This window comes from Chiloscyllium plagiosum, unplaced genomic scaffold (genome assembly GCF_037043375.1).
Source record: "Chiloscyllium plagiosum isolate Xiang-an unplaced genomic scaffold, Cpla_swu_hap1 HiC_scaffold_11, whole genome shotgun sequence".
NCBI classification, from domain to species: Eukaryota; Metazoa; Chordata; class Chondrichthyes; order Orectolobiformes; family Hemiscylliidae; genus Chiloscyllium; species Chiloscyllium plagiosum.
The window spans coordinates 88,294,035-88,315,770 of NW_028270149.1; the positions used below are offsets into that span (position 1 = coordinate 88,294,035).

Sequence of the window (21,736 nt, forward strand, 5' to 3'; positions counted from 1 at the left end):
TAAGTGATTGGCAAAAATTTGGAATAGAATGTGGGAAAATATGAGGTCACAACCTTTGGCAGGACAAATAGAGGAGGGGAACTTTATTTACTTGGAGGAAGGTTTTGGAAAACTGCAGCACAAGGGGATTTAAGAGTCATCATACATAAAACAAAAAAGTGAGCATTCAAGTTCAGCAAGTAATAAGGAAGACAAATGAAATGTTGGATTTTACATCAAAGGGAGTAGAGCATAAAAATAGCGATGTCTTATTAAAACTCAATAAGGCACTGGTCAGACTACAATTGGAATAGTGTGTCCAGTCCTGGGCCCCTTAGCTAAGGAAAGATATACTAGCATTGGAAGCAATCTAGAGAAAGTTCACTAGCTGATTTCAGGCATGGTGGAGCAGGTCTTATGAGGAGCAGCCAAACAGGTTTGGCCTTTACCTCATTGGAGTTAAGAAGAATCAAACCTTTAGGATTCTTAGGAGTTGTGACAGGGGTAACATAAAAAAAGTTGTTTCCCCTTTCGAAAGAGCCTAGGACCGGGGACATAATTTCAGAATAAGAGTTGCCCAATTAAAACAGAGATGAAGAGGAATCTCAGAGGGTAGTGAAACTATGAAATTCTTTACCAGAATAGTCGAGACTCGGTCATTCAGTATCTTCAAGATTGAGATAGATTTGTCGTCAGCAAAAGAATCAAGGGTTATGAAGAAAAAACAGCAAAGTGAAGTGGACGTTTATCAGATCAGCTATGATGTCATTGAATGACCCAGCAGACTTGATGGGCAGAATGGCTTACTTCTCCTCCTATGTCTTATGATCTGGAGGAAAGTGAGGACTGCAGATGCTGGAGAGTCAGAGTCAAAAAGTGTGCCGCTAGAAAAGCTCAGCCGGTCAGGCAGCAACTGAAGAGCAGGAGAGTCAACATTTCGGACATCTGACGAAGAGCTTTACAGTGCCACACTGTTCGACTATGTCTTATGATATTACCATCACAATTCAAATTTACAGGATTTGTAAGGTAGTTAAGATACCATGAAATTGTATCTTTGTCCAGTTCCCAGATGCTTCAACCAAGAGAGAATTTCAAGAAGAGTAATGTTGTCTTTAATGCAAGTTTTGGAAGTTTGTTTTTCTCCCCCATCTGACTCCACAGATTTTTTAAATTGTAAAAAAAAATCATAAAGGGTGTATAGACAGTCATCAGCAGAGTGACCTAGATGTAGCATTCCTTTGTTACAGTTGTGTACTGCCTTTGTGGCTTTGTTGTTCTGAGGTGCTGGTTTGAAAACTCTCAGTTTTTCTCAAGGGTTAGGTCTGAAGATGTGAAAGAAATCCCAGTTCCATAAACCTGACCTTTAAAAAGGCCACCTGCACTTTCCATCACATTTTAAAACTTCATCAAAACTAGCTGTGCCTTCTCTGATATTTTGGAGGTTTACAATATTTTCTGTGGAATATAGCAGTGCACTTATGTGTTCAGCTTAAAATTTAGTGTTTAGTCATGGAGTAATTTCTGTACCTTAAGAATTTTCTTCTTCGAGATGGCAATTCTGAGCTCCATTCAGCCCATCTCTGTCATAGAATCTTCTTGGGGAAATGACTCTTTGACTCTATTACTTCTCATTCCATTTCTTCTTAACGTGTTTGTTTCTTCTTATTCCATTATAGTTGTTTTAAACCTATAGCAGCTCAATGTCATATGGAATCTTTGAGTTTGTATTCCTGTATTAAATCAATGCTATTTAAATGCTGTCATAAAGTTTCTTCAGATTCCTGAGAGCAATTTTGCAGTATTTTGTCTACAGATTTTAAATATGAATTATGACAATACTGTATGATGTTTTTCCAATAAAGCTTAAAATCAGTTAATTAGCAAAACTGCATTGTGCTCCTTCTTTCAAGTTTTAATTTGTGTTAAATGGCAATGTTGCATCTCTGTACTGTTGCTTCTTGGGTTCTTTTCTTGCTTTCTGGGGGTTCTCACCTTCTACAACCATGATGGAGGTTTCCCATTTCTTAGGCCTAACTAGTCAATATTAATTCTACCTATAAACAATACATTATTAGGTAAGAAAAGAGCCTCTGCTTATTAAGATTCTCTCATGGTTTATCTTCTATCATTGATAATTCAGCAGGCCTTTTCACTCAGCTTAGCAAGGAGGATTAATGGCAATGAACTATACCAGCCGTGATTCTTCGGTGATTTTTATCCAATGTCCCAATATGACATGGTGATCAGCAGTGGGCATCTTTGCTGAAGTATCAGAAAATAATAACAGTAGAGAGAAAACATTTAACTCTGGAGAATAAAAAAAATAAACAAAAAGAGTTTACCAATGAAAGAACATTACTACTTTAAGAAGTCATGGACAGTTAGTCAGTAGCGAAATACATAAACCAACAGTCAGCAGTGCTCATGGGTGAAAGCAGTATTCAAGAAGAAAACCTTCACCTCAGAGTTGGTAAGAGGCACAAGGAGAATAGTGTGGGCTAGGAAGAGAGTGAAAGGTAGCAAAGTATGCAAAATCATGGTAGGATTGGACTATATAGGTAGGCAGAATCTGTTGCCATTGGTGGGAGATTTGAAACTAAGAGAGCAGTGATTTAACGTGATAGACAAATCAACAAGGAGCAAGCATTGTTCCATGTAATGAATGCTTCGGGTCTGAAATGGTCTGCCTGAGAGTTGGGGTGGGAGCAGGGTGAATCTGAGGGAATTAGGTTATTATTTGAAGGGGAATGTTTTTGCAGAGCTTATAGTGGGAGGAGCAATGAGCAGGGAGTGGGGTTAGGTGATGTATTCTTACAAAGTGACAGCATGAATACATTGGATCAAACTCTCTCTTCTGCTATCGATTCCTTGAGTCAACGAAGAAAATCTCCAGTGTGCAACAAGTGCAGGAATGTTACTTAACTGGATTGTTGTTCTAAAGAGTTGGTGCAGGCTAAGTGGTCTCCTCCTGAGGTGCACTGTGGAATGATTGCAGACAAGAATCTAGAAATATTGAACCCACACTGTGTCAAATTAAGGTTGTGTCCCACACTGGTACGTTGCCACGAACTAGCACCAAAGAGTTCGATGTGACAGAGTGGATGGCCTAATAATAGTTGCGAGGTTTGGAAGCATCGTGGCATTAGGTGTGGGAACTAACGTTGTGATGGATCTGAAGTCCTTTTTCTTGCAGGAAGTTGGTTCACTCACTGAAAGACAAAGGACAATGGTGGTCATCTCCTGTCCTGCGGGGTCAGCAGAATCATCAGACCCGACCTGGGGCTCATGGACCTGTTTAAATGGGAGAGACTTGCTTTCATAGACAACTGGGGAAAAGTACAGCAGCAAGGTAAGCACTTTAGGAGGGCTGGCCTCCATCTTAAATCTCAGGGTGCACAGATGTTGGCCAAGGATTTTGACATAGTTCAAACACTGTTTTGAGACTTCTTGAGGCAAATGGTAGAAGTGATAAACTAGAGTCCTTCTAATGGGTTAGTTCGGATTAACAGACTGGTTAGGGACAGGCACTGCAAAGGAATGGCACCTACAGTCAAGGAACTGACTCAAAGTGTATTTAGGCCAATGAAAGTGAAATAAATGTTGAGGACTGTGTCTCTACCTTCAACAAGTCAGGATGTAGGTTGTCACTGAGACATGGTTACATTTCAATAATATAATATAACCATGAGACAGGTAAGATGAAATGGAAGGGAGAAGTGCTCGCCTCATTTACTAGGCCCAATCTAACATGATTCAGCAGCTATTCATCCAAACCAATGCCTGTTGGATAGTCAGTTTTTCCAAGTTTTTATTCCAGAAAGGAAAAAAGTCTTTGTATTTCCACAGCATTCTCAATGATCTCACAAAGCAACTCACAGCCAGTGATGTACCTGTTGATGTGTACTCACTATAATTGTAGATTAGATTACTTACAGTATGGAAACAGGCCCTTCGGCCCAATAAGTCCACACCGACCCTCCGAAGAGCAACCCACTCAGACCCATTCCCCTACATTTACCCCTTCACCTAACACTACGGACAATTTAGCATGGCCAATTCACCTGACCTTCACATCTTTGGACTGTGGGAGGAAACCGGAGCACCCGGAGGAAACCTACGCAGACACAGACAGTTGCCTGAGGCCGGAATTGAACGCGGGTCTCTGGCGCTGTGAGGCAACAGTGCTAACCACTGTGCTACCATGCCACCAACTGAAGATCGCAGCCAACATATGCACAGCAAGCTGCCACAGATACAAATGAGATCATTGAGTTTTCTGATGTTTTTAGGATAAAGATTTCCCAGGACATTGCCCTGCATTGCAACTGGTGACATGGAATCTTCTGTCATCCAAAGGAGAGAGCAGATGGGACTTCAATGTAATACCTCATCCAATAGGGATCTTATATGGCACTGCTCCCTCAGCACTGACCTTCTGAAAGTACAGTGATCCCAACTGACGTCACTACCAGACAATTCAAATTGGCCGAGCAAAGAGGCTTGGGAGAATCTTGTGTGGTACCGAGTGATGGCTTTCTTGATGCTGAGATTGACAAGTCACATTTTCCAATCAAGTTCCAAAACACCAAGATGAGATTATTGCTTATGAACGGCAAGCGGTCTCTTATCAAGGATTATTGCTCATTACTCCCTCATCTCACCTGACAAATATAAAGCTCCTACTCCACACCTGCAAGATAGAAACTAGATGCTAAGAATTTCCAACATGAAAGTCTGAGTGTGTACCTGGTCACTACAGGTCACCACTTGCTTCTCCGGACAGCCATCTTCGAAACTACGCACCATCATTTCAGAGCACACTGTGTGGACAGTGGGATGTTGGCTATCTGGCACATGCCACCCTCTCCACATCATCATGGCACATTTCCAATCCACTTATAGTACATCTCTGCACTTTAATGATGCACTTTGCAGTATACTGGCAACTATCAATGGAATACTACCGCAACAAGTGTGCAAAAGTGTCACCAGTCTTCACCAGACTGCTCACACGTTCTCTTCACGCTTACTCACTTTACACCTGTCAGGATGCTCACGGCATCCCATCCTTGTCATTGCTTATGTTTCAGTGCTTCACCCCCTCAGCCAGGCTCTCAGTATGTCTGTCTTGCCTTTCAGACACAAAGCCAGGCAGATTGTCATGGTGGTCAGCAATCAACAGACTGAACGTGTTGTTAAACAGTACTGTGCTATGTCAATTTCACACCAGCACCATGTGCCAGTGGTTTACTCAGCAAACACACTATATGGGACAAGGATAGCCTGAGATTACAGGAGGGTGTAGTCAGGCTGATTAGATGGACTGATCGATGGCAAATAGAATTCAATCCAGATAAATGAGAGATGATGCAATTGGGCAGGACCAACAGGCAATGGAATACATGATGAACAGTGGGACTCTGAGAAACACCAGGAATCAAAAGGACCTTGTGTGTATGTACACCGAGGCCGTTTCAAGGTATCGGGCAGGTGGATGAAGTGGTCAAACCGACATATGGGATACTTGCCATTATTAGTTGAAGCATCGAGTTCAAGAACAGGGAGATTATGCTGGAGTTGTATATAATGTTGGTTAGACCATAGCTGGAGTAATACAGTTGTGGAATCCATATTTTAGGAGAGTCGGAACAGCACTGAAGAGGATGTAGAGAAGATTTACCAGAATGGTGTCTGGGCTGGAGCATTTCAGTTATGAAGTGAGATCGGACAGACTGGGATTGTTTACCTTAGAGCAGAGGAGATTGAGAAGGGATATGATTGAGATGTATAAAATTATGAAGGGTAGACAGGAAGAGACTTTTCTCCTTGATATAGGAATCAATGATCATGGGTCAGAAGGTTTAGAAGAGATATGAGGAGACACTTTTTCACCCAGAGTCTGAGAATCAGGAACTGTCAGGATGGTAGAGACAGAACCTCTCTCAATATTTAAGAAGTATTTAGATGTGCATTTTGTAATGCCAGGGCCTAAATGGCTATGTGCCAATTGCTACAAATGGGGTTAGAGTAATGAGGAGGTTGTTTTTGACCGGCACAGATATGATGGGCCACGGGAGATTTTTCTGTGCTGTAGACCTCAATGCCTCTGACAGTGTGGCATTCCCTCAGTACTGACCTTCCAACAGAGGCATGGTGTTTAAGAGCAGGGAGGTTATGCTGGAATTATATAAAATGTTGGTTAGGCCATAGCTAGAACATTGTATGTAGCTCTGGAATCCACATTATTAGAGGGATGTGATAGCACTGGAGAGGATGCAGAGGAGATTTATCAGAATGTTGCCTGGGCTGGAGAGTTTCAGTTATGCTAAGAGATTGAACAGACTGGGATTGTTTTCCTTAGAGCGAAAGAGGTTGTTAGGGAACATGCGCGAGATATACAAAATGGTGGGGGCACAGAAAGGGTAGATAAAAAGACACATTTCCCTCTGGAGGATCAAATGACCAGGGAGCATAGATTTAAGGTGAGAGACAAAAGGTTTAGAAGAGATGTGAGGAAAAGGTTTTTCTTCCAGAGTGTGGTGGGAATCTGGAACTCACTGTCTATAAGAGTGGTAGAGACAGAAACCTTCATACCTTTAAATGGTATTTAGATGTGTAATGCCAAGGCATTTTGGCTACATGTCAAGTGCTAGAAAACGGAATTAGAATAGTTAGGTAGTTGTTTATGACCTATGCTGACTCGATGGGCCGAAAGGTTTTTTCTGTCTGTAGATCTTTACGATTCTACATAGTGGCATTAGTGCAATGTATAATTGAAGCATAGTATTCTTGTCTTTTCAGTTCCTCTCACAATAAATTACACCATCCCATTAGTCTTCCTGACAACATGATACACCTGTATCTTTAATTTTTGTGACCAGTACACCATTTAGACCCATTTAAATGTGCTCTCCATTTCCTACCAGCCAGCCAATTGTCTATCCATGCTGAGACACTGTCCCCTGCGTGAACTTTTATTTTCCACAATTTGCTCTAATGTGTCACTCCATCTAATGTTTTATGCAAAACTAAGTAGAGTGTATCTCCACATTCCCCTTTATTTGTTGCACTTGTTACTCTAATTGGGTTAAATCTAAATTTGCTTTGACTAACCAAGCTGATATTTCTCGATTACCTAGAGTTTTTCCAAGTACACAGTCATTAACTCTTTAATGATCAATTGCGAAATGCTCTCCATGACTGATGTCAAAATAGCAGGTCTCTCATTCCCTATTCTCTGCCTCCGCTTTCTTGACTGGAGGGATTATATTTCTCTTTTTTGAATCTGAAGTGTCATTCCTAATTGCCCTTGAACTGTTGGTTTGTTGAGCCATATCGGAGAGTGCTTGAGAGTCAGCCACATTGCTGTGGGTCTGGAGTCTCATATAGGCCAGGTTGAGTGGGGAGTGGGTGGCAGATTTCCTTCCCTCAAGGACATTCATGAAACAGATGGGTTTTTTGAACAATTGACAATAGTTTCATCACCACCATCAAGCTTTCAATTCCAGATTTTATTGATTGAATATAAATTCTATGTAACTGCTGGGTTTAGGTTTGAACACTTGTCCACATAGCAAGGGGAGAAACAAATGACTACAGTTGTTGGAATCTGTACTGAAAACAACAAATGCTGGAGATCACAGCGGGTCAGGCAGCATCCATGAAGAGAGAGCAAGCTAATGTTTCGAGGTCAGATAACTCTCCATCAGGGCTGGAGTAAAGTGTGGAGGGGACAGCATTTATGCTATTGTTTTGTGGGGAGAGGTGGAGGGTGGAGGGTGATATGGATGTGGGGGTAGTGGCTGTAGGGTGCTCATGGAGAAAAGATGTTGATAGTTCAGATTAAGTGATCAGAATGTGAGAATGGCAGGACAATGATGTATCTCCAACCAGACCTGAAAGGACAGTAACTGGGATGGGAGAGGGGAGGACATGACAAGCTAAAAGAAAGAGAAGAAATGGTTCACAATTAGAAGGTGTTGAACTCAATATTGACTCCAGAAGGTTGTAAAGTGGCTACTCTGAAGGTGAGATGTTGTTCCTCCAGTTTCCGCTGTGACTCATTGGACCACTGCAGCGTGTCAAGGACAGACAAGTGGGCACGCGAGCAGGACACTGTGTTAAAATTGCCGGCTATGGGAAGGTCAGGGGCACTGCTTGCCCACAGACTGGAGATCTTCCACAAAGTGGTCACCCAGTCTGCGTTTGGTTTCTCCAATGTAGAGTAGGCCACACCGGTGCAAAGATACAACACCCAAGATTGGAGAAGGTACAGGTGAAATGCTGCTTCAACTAGAAAGATTGTTGAGGCCCTTGGATGGTGAGCAGGAACGAGGTGAAGGGGCAGGTGTTGCACCTTTTGAGGTTACATGGGAAGGTGTCATGGAGAGCAGGATGGGGGATGGTGTTAGTGTTTGTAGAATGGACTAGGGTATCCTAGAGGGAATGATCCCTGTGAGATGCAGACAAGGGGAGTGAGGGAAAGATGTGTTTGGTGGTGGTGTTCTACTGGAGATGTCTAAGATGGCAGAGAACGATCCTTTGAATGCAGAGGTGGTGGGATGAAAACTGAGGACAAGGGGAACCCAATCATGCTGTTGTGAGGGATGGGAAGGGGCAAGAGTGGAAGCACAGATGATAAGTTGCAGGGCCTTGTCAACTGTGGTGGATGGGGAACCATGGTCACAGAAGAAGCAAGCCATGTTAGCAGAACTGTTTTGGAAGGAGGCATCATCCAAACAGATATGATGTAGGCAAAGAAAGTAGGAGAATGGGATGGATCCTTACAGGACGTGGGGTGTAACTACAGCTCATCACACACCACATCTTGAAAGGACTCCATCCCATTTTCCCAGTTCCTTTGCCTACATTGCATCTGTTTGTATGGTGCCACCTTCCAAAGCAGGGCTGCCAATATAACTTGCTTCTTCCATGACCGTGTTTTCCCGTCCACTGTGATTGAAAGGGCCCTCAACACAACCGATCTATCACCCGTGCTTCCACCCTTGCCCTTTCCTGTCACTCACAACAGCGTGATCAGGTTCCCCTTATCCTCACTTTTCATTCCACTAGCCATTCAAAGGATCATTCTCTGCAATTTCAGACAACTCCAGCAAAACGCCATCACCAAACACATCTTCCCCTCAATCCGCCATCTGCATTTCACAGGGATCATTCCCTCTGGGATACCCTCATTCATTCCACAACCAGCACTACCCACCCCCCAGCTCCATGGCACCTTCCCATGTAATCGCAGAAGGTGCAACACCCCTCCTTTCACATCCTCCCTGCTCACAATCGAAGGGTCGAAACAGTCTTTCCAGGTGAAGCAGTATTTCACCCGTACCTCCTCCAATCTTGTGTATTGTACTCACTGCACCTAATGTGGCCTACTCTACTTTGGAGAAACCAAATGCAGACTGACTGACCACTTTGCGGAACACCTCTGGTCTGTGCAAGGCATGACCCCAACTTTCCCATAGCCGGTAATTTTAACACAGTGTCCTGCTTGCATGCCCACTTGTCTGTCCTTGGCATGCTGCAGTGGTCCAGTGAATCACAGCATAAATTGGAGGAACAACATCTCATCTTCAGATGAGGCCCTTTACAAACTTCTGGAATTAATGTTGAGTTCAACACCTTCAAATTGTGAACCATTTCTTCCCTTTCTTTTAGCTTGTCATTGTCCTCCCATCGCCCCATCCCAGTTACTGTCCTTTCAGGTCTGGTAGGAGACACGCCATTGTTCTGCCATTCTCACATCTTGATCACTTAATCCGAACTATCAACATCTTTTCTCCAGCAGCATCCTACACCCACTACCTCCACATCCATCCATGTTCCCCCCACCCCAAACTATAGCATAAATGCTGTCCCCTCCACATTTCACTTCAGCTGTGATGAACAGCCATCTGGACTCGAAACATTAGCTTGCTGTCTTTCCATGGATGCTACCTGACCCATTGTGATCTCCAGAATTTCTTGTTTCCTGCATCACAAAGGACTGGGCCTTTGGATCACTTGACCGTTGACACTATTCTGTGGTACCATTTCCTCCATGGCCATTTTGATTCAAGATTGAGATTTATTATGTTTATTCAATGATGTTTGGAGGATTTGTTGTTTCATGGGACTACTTTTTGAAAGAATTTACAAGGCCTATTGAATCCTCCAGTTATTCATCCATTGATTCCTGCCTGAACAGAACTGCCTGAAATCTGAGTTCACAAACTGAGAATTGCTACACTGATTCAAAGGACTACCACGTGGCTATTCATAATTCTGGGGTTAGCAAGAAGAAATAAATGAATAACTTGTATTTTTATAGCACCTTTCACAGCCTCAGGATATCACAAAATACTTTACAGCCATATTTTTGAAATAGAATCACAGTTGTAACAGGAAATGTGGCAGCCAATTTTGCAGAAAGCGAGTTCCCACAAACAGCAGTGTGATAATGTCTACATGATCTGTTCTTATGATACGGTCTCATTAAAATAGTGACTAGAACACCTGGGAGAATTCCTATCTTCACTCAAAATATCTATCAAACATTATTTGGGTTCTGCCTGAAAGTGTAGATTCCATCTCCCTGCACTAGAGACTGGATTTTGCGCTCAAGTCTTTAGATTGCTTAGAACCCAATGTTTATGGCTCAAAGGTGAGATGCTGCCAAATGAGCCTCAGCTGACACTCTGAAGTGTAATCACAATAATACAGAAAAGAAAAAAGACAAAACACTGAGGATGTTGGAAATTGGAAGCAAGCAAAAGAGTGTTGGAGAGACTCAGTAGCTCTGGCAGTCTGTGTAGAAAGAGGAACAGGAGAAATGTTTTCGAGTCCCTCTTCATGTCTGAAGGAGAGTCATTCCAGACCCGAAACGTTAACTGTTTCTCTCTCCACTGATGCTGCCAGCATTCTCTGTGTTAATACAGAAAATAAATTTGTAAATTCTTTAAAATGTCGGGGACTCTGTAACTGTTTGCAAGAGTATTTGAAGAAATTTTAAGAGCTACCTCCAACATTACCCCCACTCTATCCAAGTCATGATCAAAACTTTCCATGTGACCTGGAAAAAGCTGGAAGCACTGCCAATTGGAAATTATGAAATTGCACGTGGTATCACTACCAATAGAAAGGAAACTAAGGTACAGGTGTCACGTGACCAATGTCAAAGAAGCTACGCTGAAGGGAGAACACATGGGAGCTTGGCCCAAAGGGCCTGTTCCCCCACTGTATGGAACCTAATCTAATCTAAAAGCAGAGGGACAGAAAGCTCAAGACAGAGTAAGGACAGGAATTGTGAATTTGACAAGCCCACTACTATCCTTCAGTTTTGCCATAGCTGATCTGACCACTTAACAAGGTTTATGAGCAGACTTCTGAAGAATCAAGACCATCATGAACTTAACAAAAGTGGTTGTGCAACAATGTACCATTTGGATGATGACTGTTTCTAGGGAGCTCAAATGAAGTGTGGCAGTTGTTGCAAGTGATTCAAACACCAAATCTATTGAAGGAGAAAAATAAACATCCTATGTTCTGGAGGCTGAATTTGAATAATTGTTAAATCGTACATTGTACAACATTACTGTGAGGAGAATGCTTGTAATCTTTAGAGATATTCTCTGTTCCTTTCTACTTTACCATGGGTATTTTACAGAGTGATGGAGTCATACATCTTGGAAGCAGACCCTTTGGTCCAACTTGCCCATGCCAACCAAGCTCTCCATACTAAACTAGCCCCATTTGCCTGCGTTTGGCCCATATTCCACTAAACCTTCCACATTCATGTACCTGTCCAAATGTTTTTTTTTAAATATTATAACTGTACCTGCATCTACCACTTCCTCTGGCAGTTCATTCCACATACAAACCATCCTCTGTATTGCCTCTCAGGTCCCTTTTAAATCTTTCTGCTCTCACCTTAAAGTTATGCCCTCTACTTCTGGTCTCTGCTCCCTGGGGAAAAGACCTTTGCTATTCACCTTACCTATGCCTCTCATGATTTTATAAACATGTATAGTGTCACCCCTCAACTTCCTATGCTTTAGTGAAAAACGTCCCAGCCTACACAGCCTCTCCTTATAACTCAACCCTCCAATCCCAGCAACATCATTGCAAATTCTTTCTGCACCTATCCATCCAGGATGTCTCGAAGCAGCTTCAGAATGTTCTGAAGGGGGAAGGTGAGCAGCCAGAAGTCATTATGCACGCTGGGGCACAAATGATATACATAGAAATAGGGATGTATTCCTGCAGAGCGATTATAGAGAGCTAGGAAAATAGTTAAAAGCAAGAACCCATCAGTGATAATCTCCGGATTACTTCTAGTGCCATGTGCTAGTGAGAGTAAGAACAGGAGGAAAGGCAGATGAATGCATGGCTAAAGAATTGGTGCAAGGGACAGAGATTCAGATTTTTAGATTATCGGGATCTTTTCTGAGGCAGAGGTGACCTGTTCAAGAGAGACGTGTGAGATGGGGACCAATAACTTGGTGGCCAGGTTTGCTAGTGCTACTCGGGAGGGTTGAAACTAGATTGGCAGGGGGTGGGATTCTCAACAACAGGGAGGCAATTCCCAGGCTGAAAGGAGCTACAGTAATCAGAAATAGTAAGCTGAAGAGACAGGTCAGGCTGGAACATGACAAGGAGCAAGGAATGCCCGCTAGGTTAAATTGCATCTATTTCAGTGCAGAAGGCTTACAGGGAAGGCCAATGAACTCAGGGTGTGGAGAGGTATGTGGGACTGGGATATTATAACCATTACAGAAACATGGCTAAGGGAGGGACAGCTTAATGTACCAGGGTACAGGTGCTTTAGGCGGGACAGAGGTGGTGGAAAGAAAGGAGGGGGAGTAGCATTTTTGATGAAGGTGAGTATCACAACAGTAATCAGTGACTCAGTAGGGGCGGCACGGTGGCTCGATGGTTAGCATTGCTGCCTCACAGTGCCAGCAAACCAGGTTCAATTCCAGCCTTGAGCGACTGTCTGTGTGGAGTTTGCACATTCTCCATATGTGTATGTGTTTCCTCCGGGTGCCGGTTTCCTCCCACAATCCGAAGATGTGCAGGTTAGGTGAATTGGCTGTGCTAAATTGCCCATAATGATCAGGGATGTGTAGGTTAGGTGCATTAGTTAGGGGTAAATGCAGAGTAATAGGGTAGGGGAACGGGTCTTGGTGGGTTACACTTGGGAGGGTTGGTGTGGACTTGTGGGGCCAAATGGCCTATTTCCACACTGCGGGGATTCTATGATTCTAATCACAGATGAAGTAATTGAAGAATCATCCAGTGAGGCCTTGTGGAGCTAAGAACTAAGAAGGGGATGGTGATGGTTGTATTAAAGGCACATTAGTGAGACAGGTTCACAATATTCCAAATGTGGATTAACTAAAGTTCTATAAAACTTGCCAATTTTTAAAATCTGTGCCCCAACACGGAACATTTCAGGGAACGTCTCTGGGACACATGCACCCTGCAACCCCACCGCCCTGTGGCCGACCCCTTCAACTCTCCCTCCCACTCCACAAGTCCTGGGCCTCCTCCACCACAAAATCCAAGCTACCCTATGCCTGGAGGAAGAACACTTCATCTTCTGCCTTGGCACTCTCCAACCACACGGCATCAATGTCAATTTTACCAGTTTCCTCATCTCCCCTCCCTCTACCTCATCCCAGATCCAACCCTCCAACTTGGTACTGCCCTCTTGAACTGTCCTACTTCTCCATCTTCCTTCCCAACTATCTGTTCCACTCTCCCCTCCGACCTATCACACCCCTACCTCCATCTACCTATTGCCTTCCCAGCTACTATCCCCACCCACATCCTCCTATTTGTCTCAGCACCATTCCCCCCCGCCCCATCCCCCGAACCAATTTCCTGATGAAGGGCTTATACCCAAAATGTCGATTCTCCAGCTCCTCAGATGCTGCCTGACCTGCTGTGCTTTTCCAGCACGACATTTTTCAACTCTTGTACTATGGCCCCCAATTAGTCAACAGGAATTAGAGGAACAAATATGCAGGGAGACTGGGGAGACTTGCAGGAACAATAGGGTTGTCATTGTGGGGCATTTTAATTTTCCTAACATGGACTGGGACTGCCAGAGCTTTGATGGGGTGGAATTTATTAAGTATGTTCAGGAAAGTTTTCTCAAACAGTATATACAGGGTCCAACTCGGGAAGGATCAAACCTCAACCTACCCTTGGGAAATAGGACAGAGTAGGTGCCAGACGTGACAGTGGGGGTAAACTTTGGAACCAGTGACCATAGTTCTATTAATTTTAAAATGGTTACGGAGTGGGACAGAACTGGTCCACAGATTCAAGTTCTAAACTGAGGCAAGGTTAAATTTGATGGAATTAAACAGGAGCTTGCAATGGGTTGTTTGCAGGCAAAGGGTCTTCTGGCAAGTGGGAGGCCTCTAAAAGTAAGATAGCTAGACTATAAGATCTTTATGTTCCTGTGAGGGTGAAAGGCAAGGTTGACAGGAATATGGAACCCTGGATGACAAGAGGTACAGGGGCTTTAACCAGATAAAAAGGATGTATAGCACATATGCAGACAGCTGGAATCAAGGGAATCCCTGGAGGTATACAATCATAAGACCACAGATTAGAAAACTTAGGAGCAGAAATTAGGCCATTCCACCCATCCAGTCTGCTCTGCCATTCAATCATGGCTGATAAGTTTCTCAACCCCATTCTGCCGCTTTCTCCCCGTAACCCCGATTCCCTTGATATTCAAAAACCTATCTATCTCAGTCTTAAATATACTCAATGGCCTGGCCTCCACAGCCTTCTGTGGCAGAGAATTTCATAGATTCACCACTTTCTGGCTGAAGATGGTTCTCCTTATCTCTGTTATAAGAGGTCTTCTCTTTAGTCTAAGGATATCCTTTAGGGGATAAGGAGTTTACTAAAGAAGGAAATCAGAAGGGTGAAAAGGAGGCATGAGATGGCCTTGGCTGAGAGGATTAGGGTGAATCCAAAGAGATCATTTAAGTATATTAAAGGAAGGAGAATAACTAGAGAGAGAATAGGACCCCTCAAGGACCAAAGTGGACAATTATGTATCGAACTGCAGCAAATGGTCGAGGTCCTCAATGAATATTTTTCCTCTGTGTTTACCATGAAGAAAGACATGAAGACTTGGGAAAGTCAGTGGTGATATCTTGGGGACAGCCCATATCACAGTAGAGGAGGTGTTGGATGTATTGGAACGTATGAAGATGGATACATCTCCTTGTCCTGACCTGACATATCCAAGAACACTGCAAGAGGCTACTGAAGAAATTGCAGAAGTCCTGGCTGATATTTTTGCATCATTGTTAGCCATGGGTGATGTCCTGGAAGACTGAAGGGTAGTGAATGCAAAGAAAATCCTGGGAACTATAGACCAGTGGTAGGTAAGTTACTTAAGAAGGTTCTGAAAGATAAAATTTACATGCAATTGGAAAGACAGAATTTGATTTGGAATAGTCAGCTTTGTGCATGGGGGATTATGCCTCACAAATTTGTTGGAGTTCTTTGATGAAGTGACTAGGAAGGTTGACGAGAGCAGGGCAGTAGATGTAATCTATACGGACTTCAGTAAGGCTTTTGATAAGGTTCAATGTGGTAGGCTGCTCTGAAAGGTTAACTTGCATGGAATCTAGGGGGATCTGTCAAATTGGATACACAGTTGGCTTGAAGGTAGGAAGCAGAGGGTAATTGTGGAAGGATACTTGTTGGACTGGAGGCCTGTGACTAGTGGAGTGCCTCAGGGGTCGGTGCAGGGCCCATTGTTGTTGTTTAATCTATATTAATGGTTTGGATGAGAATGTACAAGGCATGATTAGTAAGGTTGCAGATGACACTAAAATAGGTGGTATCGTGGACAGGGGGGCAGGTTATCAGAAATTGCAGCAGGACCTTGATCAGCTGGGGAAGTGGGCCAAGCAATGGCAAATGGAGTTTAATATAGATCAGTGTGAGGTCTTGCATTTTAGAAAGTCAAATCAAGTTAAGAGTTTCATGGTAGGATCTTAAGGAGTGTAGTGAAACAGAGGGACCTTGGAATTCAGGTGCATGGTTCTCTGAAAGGGGAGTCACAGGTAGGCAGGACAGTGAAGAAGACTTATGGCACACCGGCCTTCATTAGTCAGGGCATTGAGTATAGAAGTTTGGAAGTGTATATTGCAGTTGTACAGGATGTTGGTGAGACCACACTTGTTGTATTGTGTGCAGTTTTGGTCACCTTGCCATAGGAAGGATATTATTAAACTAGAAAGAGCGCAGGAGAAATTTACAAGGATGGTGTCTGGACTGAATAGTCTGAATTATACGGAGAGGTTGGACAAGATCAGATTAGATTAGATTACCTACAGTTTGGAAACAGGCCCTTCAGCCCAACAAGTCCACACCAACCCTCTGAAGAGCAACCCACCCAGACCCATTCTCCTACATTTACCCCTGCCTAATGCACCTAACACTACGGGCAATTTAGCATGGCCAATTCACCTGACCTGCACATTTTTGGACTGTGGGAGGAAACCGGAGTACCCGGAGGAAACCCACGCAGACACGGGGAGAATGTACAAACTCCACACAGACAGTTGCCCGAGGTGGAAATCGAACCTGGTCCCTGACGCTGTGAGGCAACAGTGCTAACCACTGAGCCACAATGCCGCCCCAAGCTAGGGCATTTTTCTTTAGATCGTAGGAGACTCAGAGGGGAATCTTATAGAAGTGTATAAGACCATGAGAGGTATGGATAGGGTGAATGTACTCAGTCTTTTTCCCAGGGATGGGGAATCATGGACTCGAGGACATCAGTTTAAAGTTAGAGGGGAAAGAATAAAAGGGAACCTGAGGGATGACTTTTTTACACAGAGGATGGTACGCACATGGAATGAGCTGCCAGCACAAGTGGTTGAGGTGGTACATTAACAACACCTAAAAGGCATTTGGACAAATACATGAATAGGAAAGATTTAGAAGATTCTGGGCCAGATGCAGGGAGTTGGAGTTGGCGTTGACGGACATTTTGGTTGGCGTGGACCAGTTTGGGCCAAAGGGCCTGTCTCCGTGCTGTAGAACTCTATGACTCTCCAGTTTAGTAATATCCTATAGCAGGATGACCAGAACTGAACACTGTACTTCAAAAGTGACCTCATCAACATTCTTTACAACCGTAACAAGATACCCTAACTCCTATAGTCAATGGTCTGAGCAGTGAAGGCAGGCGTGCTAAATGCCTTCTTTACTACCGAGTCTGTGATGCAAATTTCAATGAACTGTATACCTGAACCCTCAGAGTGATAATACTCCTCAGGGCCCAACCACTGATGTCAGATTACTGGTCTATAGTTCCCAGACTTTTCCTTGCAGCTGTTTTTTTTCATAAAGGCACATCAGCCACCCTCCAGTCTTCTGGCACCTCACCCGTGGCTGTGAAGGAAAGGTCTTTTCCCTGACGTGGGTGAGTCCAGAACTAGAAGGCATAGGTTTACGGTGAGAGAAGAAAGATTTAAAAGTGGCCCTGCAATTTCTTCCTTAGCTTCCCACAATGTCCTCCAGTGCACTCGATCAGGCTCTGGAGATTTATCTACCTTTATGCCTTTTAACACCACCAGCATTTCCTCTTCTGTAATGTGGACTGTTTTCAAGACATTTGAAGGTAAAGGACAAAGGGTGGCAGTGGATGGTTGCTTTTCAGACTGGAGACTTGTGACCAGTGGTGTGCCAAAAGGATTGGTGCTGGGTCCACTGCTTTTTGTCATTTATATAAATGATTTGGATGTGAACATAGTGGGTATGGTTAGTAAGTTTGCAGATGGCACCAAATTTGGAGGTGTAGTGGTCAGCAAAGAATACAACGGGATCTTGATCAGATGGGCCAGTGGGCTGAGGAGTGGCAGATGGAGTTTCATTTAAATAAATGTGAGGTGCTGCATTTTGGAAAAGCAAATCAGGGCAGGACTTATTCCAGCCTCAGGTGACTATCTGTGTGGAGTTTGCACATTCTCCGTGTGTCTGCGTGGATTTCCTCCGGGTGCTCCGGTTTCCTCCCACAGTCCAAAGATGTGCAGGTCAAGTGAATTGGCCATGCTAAATTGCCCATAGTGTTAGGTGCATTAGTCAGAGGGAAAATGGGACAGGGTGAGTTACTCTTCGGAGGGTCGGTGTGGACTTGTTGGGCCGAAGGGCCTGTTTCCACACTGTAGGGAATCTAATCTAATTTAATCTTAATGGTAAGGTCCTTAGGAGTATTGCTAAATAAGGAGACCTTGGAGTGCAGTTCATAATTCCTTGAAAGTAGAGTCGCAGGTAGATAGGATAGTGAAGAAGGCGTTTAGTATGCTTTCCTTTATTGGTCAGAGCATCGAGTATCGAATTTAGGAGGTCATGTTGTGGCTGTACAAAACATTGCTGGTCCACCTTTGGAATGTTGTGTGCAGACTGGTCTCCCTCTTATAGGAAGAAGTTGTGAAACTTGAAAGGGTTCAGAAAAGATTTACAGGGATGTTGGCAGGGTTGGTGGGGTTTGAGCTATAGGGAGAGGCCGAATAGGCTGGGGCTGAGGGGTGACATTATAGAGGTTTATAAAATCGTGAGGAGCATGGATAGGTTTAATAGACAAGGTCTTTTCCCTAGGGTGGAGGAATTCAGAACTAGAGGTTTAGGGTGAGAGGGGAAAGATTTAAAAAGGATCTAATGGGCAACTTTTTCACGCAGGCAGTGGTGTGTGTATGGAATGAGCTGCCAGAGGAAATAGTGGAGGCTGATACATTACAACATTTAAAACACATCTGGATGGGTATATGAATAGGAAAGGTTCAGAGGAATATGGACCAAGTTCTGACAAATGGGCCTAGATTAGTTTTGGATATCTGGATGACATGGACGAGATGGACCAAAGGATCTGTTTCTGTGCTGCCCATCTCTTTGACTCTGACTATTTACTTCCCCGAGTTACGTAGCTTCTATGTCTTTCACCACAGTAAATACTGATTCCACACATAGTTCATACTAATTGTAATTCATGTTAATTTACATTGACTCTATTCTGGGGAAGTAAAAGTTATATAAAGTGAAACATTGATAAATTTTCATTTGGGCATCATTTGATGTGTCTAATTCTTTTGGTTTATGGTTCTCCCATAGGATTGATAACAGAAGACGACTTCATTTTGGTTAGTTGAATATCATTAAACTTTCACAAATAAATCCAAACAAGTCTATAAATGGTCAATGTGTCAGGCATTATCTGTGGTAAGAGAAAGAGAGTTAAATATTTAAGGTTGATGAGTTTTCATCAGAACTAATAATTAGATAGGTAATGGAGTGGAATAGATGTGGTCCAGATCCATTGGCTGTATAAAGGTATCTCACTCCACTGATGCCACCAGACTTGCTGAGTCACACAGATGGAACTACCACGTGAAGGGCCTCATTGAGTGGTATTTGAGGTGGTCTCCATTTCCTCATTAAGACTTTATGTCTTTTAAATACTAGCACTTAGAATCAGAGTTACAAAGCATGGAAATAGACCCTATGCTGCACTCATCTCTGCCAACCAGATATCCTAAACTGACTTGGCCCATTTCCCACTAAACCCTTCCTATTCATACACCCTTACAGATGCCTTTAAAATGTTGTAATGGTACCAGCCTCCACCATCTCATCTGACAGCTTGCTCTGTTCATGCACCACCCTCTGAGAAAAAGTTGCCTCTCCAGTCCCTTTTAATTCTTTTCCCTCATCCTAAACCTATCCCTTCTTGTTTTGGCCTCACCCTATCCTGGGGAAAATGTCTTGGCTATTCACCCTATCCATGTCCCTCGTGACTTTATAAACCTCTATAAGGTCATTCCTCAGCCTCTGACGCTCCAGGGAAAATAGTCCCAGCCTATTCAGCCTCTTCCTATAGCTTAAACCTTATTTGAAAGCCATTTTAAAAATCACAAAGCCGATTCTCTCTGATTTAATGAAAAGTATTATTTATTCACACATTCAATCCTGGAAAGGACTGATGCACCTTCGTGCATGCATTCTCATACCTTTACATTCCATTAGACAGACAAACACATTCACTCATACAACCATCTACAAACACACTCACACACGCAAACATACACTCGCAGATGCAGACACACATTTTGCCCTGATTTAATAATGCTGTCTTAAATCAAGATGCATTTGTTGCATTCCATTAACGAGAAGGTATTAGCTTTATTGTTTTTACCTTCATCCTTTTTACTGACACCTCAAGCACTGTGTCAATGGTTGAATTTCCATATCATCTGTCTCCTTCTGGGGTTAATTCTTTCTTTCCCTGTCTAATTCTGTGGACCCAAGATCTAGTCACATATTCATAGCCGTATTTATCAAGATGCTGTATAAAGTGCAGGCATCCTTCGGCTGCTTCAATCTCACAGCATTTTTATTCCAAATGAAATATCTTTCAACTTTGTCCTCTATAAATGTATGCCTTTAATGAAAGCCTTTACTTGACTCAAATGCCTTAGTGCAAGCCTCGGATTCATCCTCTGAGCAACGACTCTTCTCTCTTCTTTTACTCGTGGAGTCAGGTTGTTGTATATTTTTAAAATGTTGTTGCTTGTCACACTGCCCATCTCCCATTTTGCCAGTTCAAGCTTTATTGTTTCCATTTTTCCTCTCCTTTTTTCACTATTCTTTTCATCTTTTATCATTCAAGTACTCTATTTAACTCAAGATGCCAGGAAATCACTTTAATCATATCATTCCTGCAAGATCTTGCTTTCATCTCTACCATCAAATTGTCTGCTCATTCTTAGTTTAGTCTTATTCAAAGATTTTAAATAATCCACTGTTACATCTTCCTCTCACAGAAAGGTCTTAGTAATAGTCAAAACTATTTTAAAATTCCAACCTGTGTAATAATAACTGTGCCTCCTGTTCTTGTGTCCAGTATCTCTGTATACATGTTTCGTTAAAGTTGCACCAATCCCACTTTTCATTCTTCAAGGGTATCCATTTTGTTCTGACCTCAGTGATTCTTGACCAATTGAGATGCCAGGGTGAAACTTGACTTGTTAGATTTTAACTTATGTTTGAAGCATGAAGGTCGGTCACTGCACATATTCCCAGGAGGCTACCAGTGTACATTTAACACAAAATAAAGTCTTTTTCTTAAGAAAAAGGAAAAGAAAGATCTTCATTATACTAGATAAAAAGGTTTGAAAGATTTAATTGCAGAAACAAGAAAACAAACAAGAGTGACTAATGTAAATGTTAGTCCTTTAGAGGTTCAGAAGGGGCAGTTAATTATGGGATATGATGAAATGGTTGAGGCATTGAACAGGTACTTTGCATTGGTCTTCACAGTGAAAGATGCTAATAACATGCCAGTAAGTGACAAAGGGACGAAGATAAATGAGGACCAGGAAACAATTATTATTACAGAAGAGTTAGTGTTGGGTAAGCTAATGGAACCAAGGATAGAAGAGCCTGGCCCTGATGGAATGCATCCCAGGGTACTTAAAGAGATGGCAGGAGCAATAGCAGGTGGACTGGCGGTAATCTTCCAAAATTTGTTGGACTCTGGGGCAGTCCCAGCAGATTGGAAAATAACAAATGTGACGCCACTGTTTAAAAAGGGAAGAAGAAAAAATATGGGGAATTATAGACCAGTGAGCATCACCTCTGTAGTGGGGAAGATACTTAAAAGTCTATTATCAAGGAAGAAATAGCAGGGTATCTTGAAAGAAATTGTGCAGACTCAGCA

At 43.0% G+C, this 21,736-nt stretch overlaps 1 protein-coding gene across 4 annotated transcripts in view; it reads left to right on the plus strand.

Annotated features, from left to right (window-relative positions):
* LOC122557045 (gamma-aminobutyric acid receptor subunit beta-4-like) overlaps nucleotides 1–21,736 on the plus strand; it is a 171,413-nt gene that overhangs the window by 99,606 nt on the left and 50,071 nt on the right. The window contains exon 3 of one of the 4 annotated variants that reach the window (XM_043704282.2): nucleotides 3,176–3,331. The exons of 2 other annotated variants lie outside the window; for them this stretch is intronic. The gene's annotated coding sequence lies outside the window, so the exon portion shown is untranslated. Of the gene's footprint in view, nucleotides 1–3,175; nucleotides 3,332–19,145; nucleotides 19,161–21,736 lie in introns of those variants that run through there. One more of the 4 variants, XM_087991799.1, reaches the window with a different exon arrangement.